Source organism: Xenopus laevis, chromosome 3S (assembly GCF_017654675.1).
Source record: "Xenopus laevis strain J_2021 chromosome 3S, Xenopus_laevis_v10.1, whole genome shotgun sequence".
Classification (NCBI taxonomy): Eukaryota; Metazoa; Chordata; class Amphibia; order Anura; family Pipidae; genus Xenopus; species Xenopus laevis.
The window spans coordinates 127,771,487-127,784,485 of NC_054376.1; the positions used below are offsets into that span (position 1 = coordinate 127,771,487).

The 12,999-nt window shown below is 42.5% G+C and overlaps 2 non-coding genes across 2 annotated transcripts; one reads left to right on the plus strand and one right to left on the minus strand.

The window, feature by feature from the left end:
- The first annotated feature begins 3,243 nt into the window (after positions 1-3,243).
- trnal-uag lies at positions 3,244-3,325 on the plus strand. The gene has a single exon. It is a non-coding gene; the product is annotated as a tRNA-Leu (tRNA).
- A 1,963-nt stretch (positions 3,326-5,288) lies between these two features.
- Positions 5,289-5,370, minus strand: trnal-aag. Its single transcript has one exon. It is a non-coding gene; the product is annotated as a tRNA-Leu (tRNA).
- Between the last annotated feature and the right edge of the window lie 7,629 nt (positions 5,371-12,999).

The following is a 12,999-nucleotide window of genomic DNA, read 5'->3' on the forward strand; positions in this document are numbered from 1 at the left end:
CGCCATGACGCCGCCATAGTGACGTCACTGACCCGCCTCAGTCCCACTCAGTATCCAAAGAGTCCTCTGAAAGCAAAGCAATTTTTGGAGAAATAGGATTCTAATTATCTTTGGGTGGTATAAAAAGGGGCTTAGTGAACATAACAGATTGGGGGAAATGTCATGCCCCACCTAAACTGGACCTTGCTGTCCTCGTAGTGTCTAGGCCCAGGAAACCTGTAGATACCAGAGGGGTTGCTGTAAGTTGCCATAAACAGTTAATATTTAATGGACCTGCGGGGGCTGTGTTTTGTGTACTTGAAATGCCAGGGCCTATTTTAAAGGATAAGTAAACCTTTAAGATAAGTGAATGTAAAATTGACGAGGAGGCTATTCTAAGCATTTTTGTCATTTACATTCATTATTTATTTTCTTTTGATTCCAAGATATTAAGGGATACATGTACTGTTAATTTGAATGGATTTTGTTACAACAGCACCACCTGCTGGTCAGTTTCCCACCAGTCTGACTACCAAGTAGTCAAGGAAGTTGTCAGGAGAAAGAAAGAGACTGCTATTGTTCTTCTGCTTAGAAAAAGAATAAGAAACATTTTTCACATCTTTCCTAAGCAGAAGAACATCAGCCTCTTTCTCCTGACAACTTCCTTGACTACTTGGTGGTTGGAACACAATTCATTCATATTAACAGTACATGTATCCCTTAATATTTTGGAATCAAAAGAAAATAAATAATGACTAGAAATCACAAAACTGCTTAGAATAGCCCCCTCATCAATTTTACATTCACATTTTGAAAGTTTACTTATCCTTTAAATATCAATATGGATGTTGTAGTGTCTCGGTACAGCTGGTACAGTATATGAACATGGTTCCTTATGGCACAAGAGAGTGATTTGACACCAATACACTCATATCCAATCCCTTAGGCCAGGAGTCCCCAACCTTTTATACCTGTGAGCAACATTCAGAAGTTGGGAAGCAACACAAGCATGGAAAAAATCCTGGGGTGTCAAATAAGTTTTGGGATTGGCTATTTGGTAGCCTTTATGTGGACTGGTAGTCTAAAAGAAAGTTTGTTTAGCAGAATATCTGTTTTAAGTAACCAAAAATTGGCCCAAGCCTGGAATTAAAAAAAAGCACCTGCTTTGAGGCCACTGGGAGCAAAATCCAAAGGGGTTGGTGAACAATATGTTGCTCATGAGCCATTGGTTGGAGATCACTGCCCTAGGCATTCCAGTGGTGGAATGATTTCCATACACTTATGTGCAATGTACCAATGTATATGACAATATGACACTGGCCATCATTATGTATCTGGTGGCATACTGGCATTGATCCAACAGGCTGGAATTTGGCAGCCCAACTGGGATATCATAGCTTTCTGGCTATTGTTTAACCACCAGGACTTGACCAGTCCAATACACAAAGATGGTGTATTTCATCTGAAGTGCTCTGTACAGATATAGCCTTGATCACACAGGGGGACATGCAGGTCTGGACTGGGAGTCATAATAGGCCCTGGCATTCCAAGTACATAGAGGCCCAAATAGTCCTCCACCAGCCCACTAAATACTGACTGTCTATGGGACCTTATAGCAGCCCCTCTGGAATTTGCCAGAACCCACAGATTGCCAGTCCGGGGCGTGGGGACATGGTACCAGTTTGTGATCAGATGACACTTTCCTTCTAAAAGCCTCTCAGGCACAGGGTGTGTGTCTCATATTACATAAATATCATGATGCCTAATAACACATAACCAGGTGGTAGCGTGGCCTACATGTACTGTTAATATGAATGAATTTTAATGCAACAGCACCACCTGCTGGTCAGTTTTTGACAATTTTGACAACCAAGTAGTCAAGGAAGTTGTCAGGAGAAAGAAAAAGGCTGATGTTCTTCTGCTTAGGAAAGACGTGAGAAAGGTTTCTAATTCTTTTCCTAAGCAGAAGAACATCAGAGCAGCCTCTTTCTCTCTCCTGACAACTTCCTTGACTACTTGGTGGTCAGACTGGTGGGAAACTGACCAGCAGGTGGCGCTGTTGTAACAAAATTTATTCATATTAACAGTACCTGTATCCCTTAATATCTTGGAATTAAAACAAAATAAATAATGGATGTAAAGAAAAAAGTGCTCAGAATAGTCCCCTCATTAATTTTACATTCACTTATTTTAAAGGTTTACTTATCATTTAATACAACAATGTTACATTCCCTCTCTGTAAAACCAGTACTTCAGTATTCACACAAATCGACTTTCCTCCATTACACAATTAACACGTCACACTATAATACAGACATATCTAGCTGTAATATTTGCATTGTAACTGAAATTCTTTGCCATGAGCTTGCGCATGTAGAGCACTTCAGTGAAACATGAGCACAGCCTGCTGGAGTCAAAGGGTATTTCACATAAACAGAGCCATTCTTTTAAAAGGAGTCAAACTGGTGAAAAAAAATACTGGCAGTGGTGGGTTTTGAACCCACGCCCCACAATTTCCCCTTGATTTTTATTATTCTATCACTGTAGTGGTGAAATAGTGAATCTTCCACCATTGCACCAGTTCCCATTAGCTCAGAAGGCACCAGCTCTTGCCTCCTGATAGCCACAAACAAAAAATATTCCCACATGACCTGAATGGAAGGCTTGTAGACTGAGTACAGTTGGTCATTCATGCAACGATGTTGACTGAAGACTTGACCACTATACTGTCTGTGTCAGCATCTTATTGGACTGTGTATGGAGTCAAACTTGACCAACACTGTATCTGATGAGTGCTCAGTTACAAATGAGGCAGAAGTGTCTGAAAACCTGTTGAGTGAGGAGCGTCTTTGGTCAAAGGTCTTTTGGGCAGGGCCCTCTTCACCTTTTCACTATGTATGTAATTCTGTATGTTTTTTGTATAAACACAATTACAACACTGTAAAACATGTTGGTACTCTAAAAATACATGCTAATAATAGTAATAATACCAATAATAATAATCTGTCCTTTTACCGATGGGCTGGCAGTGACTCAATGAGTTTGCTGGCCCTTTGGCCTGTTTCATAACCTGAGCAAACAAGTAGACCTTGATGTATATGTACCATTGTTGCTCCTCAAAATGTTTTCCAGAAGGTTAAATCTACAAACAATTCATATTATTATTAATATGTTCATATTTATATATTACTATATTATAATAATTGGCAGGAAAGTGATTGAAAAATATTTTAATGTCATCACTGGCAAGCAATGCACGCACCTGGTAGCGTGGCCGAGCGGTCTAAGGCGCTGGATTTAGGCTCCAGTCTCTCTGGAGGCGTGGGTTCGAATCCCACCGCTGCCAATTCTTATTTTCCCTCTTCATTGGTCAAAATTAATAAATGGTCAATGGCAAAAGTGGTTATCATAAACACTTTTATGGAATTGCCGGAAATAAGAATTTTATAGTATTGCTATAAATAAGAGGTGATCTTCAGCAATATATCTACAATGGGTAGTACACATATTGAGTCCCTTTTAAAAGCCAAGTATGACCTGTCTGTCTGACGCTCACCTGTTCCTTGGTCTCCAGTAAGATTTCAGATGGGGCAATGTGCAATGTACAAAAAAAGTGGGCGGGGGTGGGGCGGGAAAAGCTTCCTTTGTATTATTGTTTTTTGCACTTTTTTATTCCTTTGAACTCTTGCCCTTCCTTCCAGGACAATGTTAATTCAGCCATATCCTCGTTAGCTATCCATAACTAGAGTGCCCCTAGTGGCCACACATAGTACTGTATCTGACGTTTACTATGAAAACTTTATAATTCTTTCTAATAAGGCCATGCAAAATGGCATATAGTTATACTATGGTGTGTAGCTCTGCTCTTCAAACAGAAAAATCAAAAGTCCAATTTATATAGAAAAAAAGTACAGTGGTCTCATTCCAAAGAACCCTCCGTCCAAGGGGTTATCAGTACTGAGCATAATTCAGCAGGAACAGCCCCCTTAGCCCCCCAATTTGGCTCATAGCCAGTGCAGAAAGATAATATTAAATTATACCTGTGCAGTCCATTCCTCTTGTGGATACAGAATCTTGTTGTGCCGCCACTATGGATATTGCCTATAAAGTTATTATCAGTTTCATATTGTTGAATTTCTGTGTTTCTTACAAATGTGTGATACTATAAAGGAAAAGTCACACCCTGGAAACCACCCAGAATGATCCCCAAATCCTTTTTTTCATGATTGAATTAGACAAATCACTAATAGCCAATGGTCCTCACACCGTGAAATGCGATTTTATCCTGCCCCTAAGTGTGCCTCTTTCATCTACACCAGGGATCCCCAACCTTGAAAACCCGTGAGCAACATTCAGAAGTAAAAGGAGTTGGGGAGCAACACAAGAATGAAAAATGTTCTTGGGGTGCCAAATAAGGACTGTGATTGGCCATTTAGTAGCCCCTGTGTGGATTGTCAACCTACATTGAGACTCTGTTTGGCAGTACACCTGTTTTTTATGCAACCAAAACTTGCTTCCAAGTCTGGAATTCAAAAATAATCACCTGCTTTGAGGCCACTGGGAGCAACATCCAAGGGGTTGGGGGGCAAAATGTTACTCACGAGCTACTGGTTGGGGATCAATAATCTACACTATCTCCTCTTGTGGTGTGAAGACACAATTGGTAACACCTTGTTATTGAACTGAGGTGACAGTACCAGATGTTATCATGGCTGAACGGTCTAAAGTGTGGGATTAAGGCTCCAGTTTCATTGGGGGGCATGGGTTTGAATCCCACAGCTGCTAAAAGTTTGGCATTAATCTTCTTGTCTTAAAACACATTAATCCTTTCAAATCAGTGAATGTAAAATGAATGATTGTGGTTTTTTTAGGAAATCTTGCATTTTAAATTCATTATTTATTTTCATTCATATTAACAGCACATGTATCCCTTAATATCTTAATAAAAACAAAATAAATAATGAATGTAAATGACAAAAGTGCTTAGAATAGTCCCCTCATTCATTTTACAATCACTTATTTTAAAGGTTTACTTATCCTTTAATACAACAATGTTACATTCCCTCACTGTAAAACCAGTACTAGAGTATTGACATAAATCGACTTTCCTCCATTACAGCATTAACATGTCACACTATAATACAGACATATCTAGCTGTAATGTTTGCATTGGAACTGAAATTCTTTGCTATGAGCTTGCGCATGGAGAGCACTTCAGTGAAACATGAGCACAGCCTGCTGGAGTCACAGGGTATTTCACATAAACAGAGCCATTCTTTTAAAAGGAGTCAAACTGGTGAAGAAAACATTGGCAGCGGTGGGATTCGAACCCACACCCCCGAAGAGACTGGAGCCTTAATCCAGCGCCTTAGACCGCTCGGCCACGCTACCACATGCTGGTGTTTGGCCTCCCAATTTTAACTTGGCTCCTCCTATTTAACTTTCACATTCTATCACTGTAGTGGTGAAACAGTGAAACATCCACCATTGCACCAGTTCCCATTAGCTCAGAAGCACCAGCACTGGTGTGAGCCCTGGAACCAGCATGGTAAATAAATTAAAAAAATTAAAGGGCACCTGTTGCCTAAAAATATTATCCCCTACCAAAGGTGTTGGCTAATAGAGTCTTTTTTTTTAAAACTGCCCCCCTCCGGTACTAGAACACCCGCACAGAAGTGACCTGACCCTAACCTGCCCGCTCCCTACCCGCATCCGACCCGGGCCCGCTGCTTGCCTTTATTTATAGGCTGCCCCGCCCTGCAGTGATGTCACAAAAGGGGCGGGGCATGCGGAAGTCTATAAATTCCGGTGCCGGAAGCCGGCAGTACTAGGTCGCGGGCGGGGAGAGCAGGAGAAGTGCTCGACCTGAACCCGCCTGCGACCCGCACATTTCGTCCAGGGGTCGGCCCGAACCAGCCCGACCCCCCGAAACATAAACTTTAAGATTATTTTAGCAAGCAAGCACTTTTTATGGATATGTGTTTGCAGCAATATGAAATGCGTTAGGACATTTGATTTTAACCTATGGAATAAAGATCGACATTTTTATCCAACCTGGTGTGTCGCAGGAGCGTGTGCCTATTCTTCCTTTTCCTTGTATCTCACACAAGCTACGGGTTCGGGGAGCTGCACCCGGGCCACCTGTTCTCATCGGTGAGTGTGAACAACGTTTATATTGCTTGAATTTAATTACAGAGAGTGCTAGACCCTTAAGAGACGGACCTGGGGCCATGCACGCTGGTCAATTTCGATGCCGGGTGAGCTTTGATTTTTACTAAGAAAATTGTAACATTTAAATCTTCTTGGATAGAGCCACGGGGGTTCTGTTTGAATTATGCACCTGCTCAAACTGAAGTGGCCATGAATGAACTTGCAGAGATGGAACAGCAGATTACAGATCGGTATAAAGAGGTCGGTCCCTGGAAAGAAGACCATCAAAATAGACCAAGTTTTGTGTCACTGGGATCCCCTATTCTCCCTCCAGCAGCAAAACCAGCTTTGCAAAAGTATCAGACAAGCACATCCAATAGCCCCGCACCGTCTGAGAAGGAGGCAGAATTCATTAAAAACCATTATGACTGCAGAAACAGCGAATTTGGGGCGAATTTGCGTTAATCGCCGCCGGCTAATAAATTCACGAAACGACTGTGAAAATTCGCTGCCGAAAATTTGCCGGTGTTCGTTTTTTGGATGCCGCCGCATTTTCGCCGGCAAATGTGCGCCGGCATCCAAAAAAACGGATGCCTTGCATTTTCAGGCGAAGCAAAATGGCGCAAATTCGCCCACATCACTACTGGCAGAACATGGCATTTGATCGGCAGTATGGGGCTGATCGGGAAATAAGTAAACCTTTAAAATTAGTGAATGTTAGATGAATGTGCAATTCTAAGCACGTTTGTAATTTAGATTTGTTATTTATTTTCTATTAATTCCAAGATATTAAGGGATACATGTACTGTTAATATGAATGAATTTTGTTACAACAGCGCCACCTGCTGGTCAGTTTCCCACCAGTCTGACCAGCAAGTAGTCAAGGAAGTTGTCAGGAGAAAGAAAGAGGCGGCTCTGATGTTCTTCTGCTTTGGAATAAACCATTCTCACATCTTTCATAAGCAGAAGAACATCAGCCTCTTTCTTTCTCCTGACAACTTCCTTGACTACTTAGAGTTGTATAGTTACCACCTGGCCGATATTTTAACGGGCTGGCCGGTAAAAATGATGGTTGATCCCAAAGTTATTAATAGGGAAAACATATTAATATATAGGAAGGCCTGTTTTTTACGAGAAAAGGTGGCAACCATACTTGGTGGTAAGACTGGTGGGAAACTGACCAGCAGGTGGCGTTGTTGTAACAACATTAATTCATATTAACAGCACATGTATCCCTTAATATCTTGGAAAAAAAGATAAAAAAATAATGAATGTACATTGAAAAAGTTCTTAGAATAGCCCCTCATCCTTTTTACATTCACTTATTTTAAAGGTTTACTTATCCTTTAATGTTGGGAAGCAGGGCCAGGTTTGAATTATCATCAGATTAAGATTTTCCAGAGCTGCCAAAATCAAAAGGCAAATTTACTACAAACCCTTCTATCATGGCTTTTGTCTGGATGGCTTTTGCCGATGTTAGAGAAATTGACCATCTGACTTTTTCCTTTCCATTCAAGGCTTTCTTCCGTTAGCTATCTCTACATCACGAGGGTAATAGCTATGACACGTACCAGAGTCCTTTATATTGGATGGGGTGGAGGGGTCACAAATTGCCCAACTAAAAGCTCAAATCAGAGAGTGTCAGTACAGCAGCTATAAACATCTCATGCAGGAAAGGGACTAATTGTGTTTTCACTCCCCAGACCCCTTTTTAAAATGGTTGGAAGCTTGTCACCGGTTTGATCAATCCCAAGGGCGAGTTGCAAACATCGAGGGAGGACATCCTTGGGATCATGAAAGACTTCTCTGGTCTGAGCCAGGGCTTTGGAAAAGGGGAGGATTTCACCCTTACTGGAGGCAACCCCAGGGCCTGATGTAACTTATTTGGACTTTGAACCTTTGACAGCTGAGATCATGGAGGACAAGGTCAAAGCTGCCATCGACTGCCTCGCTAAAAGAAGGCTCCAGGACCGGACAGCGTTCCGGCCAAATTTTATAAGAAGTTTAAAGATCAGCTGGCTCCTGTTCTCATAGAAGTCTTAAGAGACTGACTGGAAGGGGGAATCTTACCCTCCTCTATGAGAGATTCCTCCATGATCTTGTTGTCAAAAGGACATTGCCCAAAGTGGAGCAAATTGCCTTTCTCAACACTGATAGTAGGTTTTTCGCATGGATATTATCACTAGATTTTACTTATCACTAGATTTATTTTCTGTATTGTCTCCTGTCCAATTCTGCATCATTAAAGGACAGAGAAACTTCGGGAGATCCTTTAAATAAGGGAAACCTTAGAACGATGCAAGGTCCAAAAAACAAGGTGCTGTTTTCTGTCTCTGGATCAGGCCATTGATCAAGTGGATCTTGAGTATCTCTGGGCCATTTAGACAAAGTATTTCCTCCCAGGAACGTTCATTAGATGACTCTCAGCTTTGTACAAAGGAGATGTAAGGTTTCTGCTTATCAATGGAAGGCAAGGTGAAAACTTTGAGGTCAGGGCCAGGGTGAGACAGTGGTGACTTTTAAGTCCTTTGCTCTATGTGTTTCAGATTGATCCTCATTTAAGGGTCCCCATAGCAAGCCCCTCAGGTCAGTAGTCTAAGTGGGTGAAGTGACTGTAGCAGTCTCTTATCCAGACGATGCAGGAGTGCTATCTGAGACTTCAGGTGTCTCATCATCATGAATAAATAAGACACTTTCTGGTAATTAAACGAGGAGCCAACCTTTCCGTTATGGGAACTCAGATTAGAATTAGCCCAAACTCAGATTAGAATTTTGGGAATCAAATTTGGGAAGGGAGATACTGGTAGGCAAAACTGGGAAGAAAAGTTGGATGCTGGAAATGTTAAAGTACAACAATTGGAAGCAGTGGAAGTTGTCCTATGGAGAAAGGGTGAAGCTTGTGAAGACTTACCTGGTCCCTTTCTTTTTGTTTGTTTCCTACATGTATTTCTCTCTTTGCTCAAATCCAAAGCCTGTTCTTCCAGTTAATCAGGGGGCTGAATCCAGTACAATGGGGAGTTACTTACCTACAGAGGTAGGTAAGCCCAGTGGCTGTTTTGGATGCACCTTTTAAAAGATGTGTAAATGTTGTTACCATTGAAAGTAGTATCTGTCTAGAGGTTGATTTCGTCTGCACTGCTGGTTCTGACTCCTGAAACGATGTATCAGCTGATTAACAATATTTATTTTATTCTTGACAGTCATTAATGAAATCACCAATAAGAACATTTAAAAGGGAACTATAACCACACTTTGGTTTTTATTTCCTGCCGAGCAGAGCAGAGAGATGCTTCCTGCCTCACTAACATAAATGAATGTAAAAGGCAGAAATGCTTAATAGAACAGTATGAGCAGTTGGGGGTTATATGTCCCTTTTAATTTTCCTAGTAGCTAAACTGTAGCAGTGCGGTAACACAGAGCAACAAGTTGCATGGACCCTGTTAATATGTGATAGTTGGCACCCATGCTCTTACTAGGCACCCATGCTCATGATTAAGGGCGCCTGCACCTGAAATGCGCCAAGCTAGACATGCTGTGCGCCTTTTAATATGAACTAATAAAGATTTTGGATTTTTAAAGTACTCCGGTGTGTGGAAACTCAGATTTTCTTCCTGACTTGGCCAACCAAGAGCGCGTGGTGAGATGTAGACTTAATGAGCTGACAGTTGGGTTGGGGGGGATGATCAGTGTCGGACTGGCCCACCGGGATACCAGGAAAAGCCCCGGTGGGCCCAGGTGTCAGTGGAACCTCATGCTGCTAAACATTTGGCCTATTTCATGGCCATTCCCTATTTCTATGAGAAAAAGAGGCTAAATAAATGGAATAATAGATTATAGTCTGTAAAGAAAAGAGACTAGGGGAATAGAGGTTGAGTGAGGAGAGGAAGAATAATAGTACTGAGAGTGGGCCCTGGGCTAAGGTTTTTTGATGGGCCCCTGGTCTAAGGTTTTTGGGTGGGCCCTTGGTGTCCCAGTCCGACACTGGGGATGACGATAGACATTGTCCATTGTCCCATGATGCCACTTGCATTACTGAGTAATGGAAACACTTTGGTGCTAATAAGCCGCCTTCCACCCATCGTAGGTCTTTTGTTGGACTAATGTCTCATAACAAGGTGGAACATCAGGGCCAGGCGGCACATGGCTCATTCGCTTGCAATGACCTTCCTGAAAGGCAGATGTTTCCCAAACAACACAACAGGCAGGGGGTCCTCCCGGAGCTAAAAGAAAGTGCATGGATGGAAGGGAGAATAATTTTCCCCCAAAGGCTCTGGGGTTCCTTCTATAGTTCTATTGCTTTACCCAACACTTCATAAGGGGCTTTTAATTACCTGCAATGTGCCGACCCCATCAATCCCATAGCCTTCTCTTTCTCCTTTCTATAATATTACAACTTTTATGAACATTGAAGCGTCTGGGCCTCATTTATGAAGATGCAAAGGACAACATGAGCACACAGAGCCCATGCCCACTGTTATTGTCCAATGAATACAAGTCCTGCCGGTATTCACCAGTGCTGGAGGGGTGGACTGGAGGCAGAATGTATGCTTACTATTGGACACCCTGTATATTGTACCTTATTTAAACATGCACAGTATTGACTCATGCACCCTGGTACAAAATTTGCACCTGGACCCCACTTTGCACCCTACCCCCTTCTCCTTACCAACAACACTTGCAGTGCTGCTAATAATCAGACTGTTCCCAGGTGGGCCCGGTTGCCATCACAAATTTGTAACTTTGGACAAGCAACCAAGGGCCGTTGGATCCCAGGTAGTACTTGGACCTGATTGTGCCGTACTCTGCACCCTATGATGGACTTTTAGGGCTAGTCCACACGGGGAGATAGCGACGCGTTTGCGGTCGCGGCGACAAAGCGCCGCGACAGTCGCCGCGACCGGCGCAGGCGACAGTTTTGTATGGGCGCCTATGTAAAAACGCCTGTGCTAACCACACGAGGCGATGCGCTTTTCAACAGTCGCCTGAAAATGCCTCGCCAGGCTTTTTCAGGCGACTGTTGAAAAGCGCATCGCCTCGTGTGGTTAGCACAGGCGTTTTTACATAGGCGCCCATACAAAACTGTCGCCTGCGCCGGTCGCTATCTCCCCGTGTGGAATAGCCCTTAATGGTGCAAGGGGCAGGGCACAGACTGCAGAAGCCATGACCCCAGGTGCGGCAGGTAAGTGCATGGGCCCTACAGGATGCAATAAGGGGCCCCAATGGCTTCCAGCATGACATAGTGATAATAGCACATTATTAATAAGGCAACTTTAGCTCAATGACAGATAAAGGAATTAAAGACAATTAAAGGTACAAGTACCCCACATTAATCACCCAATGGAGCCTAATCCCATTCTCTCCCTGTTATTGGTATGTGTGAGGGTCTCTGGAGCCCCCTGCCTGCCCTTTTGTTCCCAAATCATCTTCCATTCAATTGGCTCATTACAAGTGAAAAGAGCTTGTGCCCAGGCAGGGAGAGTGCTTGGCCGGGGGGGGGGGCAGAGTTGCTCCACCTTATTATGAGACATTAGCGGATTATTTGCCACATAAATGGGCCCCACTGCAAATGAATGGGACACTATTACCAAGTCAATGGGACTGACCTGGCACTAAAGCTTGACGAGTTATAGTGAGTAATTTAGTCCCATAACAGAAACCCAACCATGTGCATAGTATCCCTATATATATATATATATATATATATATATATATATATATATATATATATATATATATATATATATATATATATATATATATATATATATATATAAATATATATTTCTAGTCTTGCCCATTCAGCCACAATTAAAACAAAATAGACCAATTGCAACATTTCTGAGAATACCGACATCTGCCTCAGTAATTGGTGTGTTGAGTTTATTATTTTTTGGGGTTGGACTCCCGACAATTCTGAAATAATTAAAGAAACCCAGTTATGTAGTGATTGATCGTTTACCCTTTTATACAGTGGGTTCAGGTGCTTAAGCCCCAGACCTTCAGCTTGGGGAGCCTAAAGACACACAGACTTTAGACTGGCACAATTCATCCAATTCCAGAGTCCAGACCACTGAAATATGACGTAAAAAAGCATCTTAGTTTAAATAAAAAGCTTTCTTAGTTTATTAAATCCATACACAGTTATAGACAAATAGCCTTATGCGTTTTGTGCCACACTTAATCATCGGACTCCCAGCATCCTGAAGCTGATTTGGAGTCTTCTGGCTTCCCATAATAACACTATTAAACCTAAAAATGACTTATATGGTGACTATTCTTGGTAAGAGAATGGGGACAAGACACAGAGAAAGCTGGCGCTGTCAGTGTCTATGAAGACTATGCAGATTTTCATTCATCCAGGTCATGGTATATCTAATACAAGTAATTCAAAAATAAACAACTGGACAATTCAGCAAGTTCGGTTGTTTATTTTTGAATTACTTGTATTAGATATGTCAGTATCATAGTTACCCAGTAGCTGAGGTTAAATAAACACACGTCCATCCCATTCAGTCTGTTGCTCAATTCAATTCTAATTTAGGATGCGGTCTGTGTGACAGTCGCTGGGGGCGGAGCCCTGGTGTGTAGGTAATTAGTGAGGCCGGGTTGATTATTCCCATTCTCTTCTCCCACATTGGATCCCACCTGGAGACTTCTAATTCCCTTCTCCTGGTAACTCACTGCTTGTTTACCCCCTGCCTTTCTGGGACTGCCCCTTCCCAGGGCACCTATTGTTCCCTCATTCCCACCTGCCAGGCCCCCCTCTCTCATTCATGTGGAAAATCTGCCCTCCTGCCTCCTGCTCACACCTCACGTTTCTGCCTCACTGGCCCAAGACTAATCCCTCAATGGCACAATCTGTTTGATGTC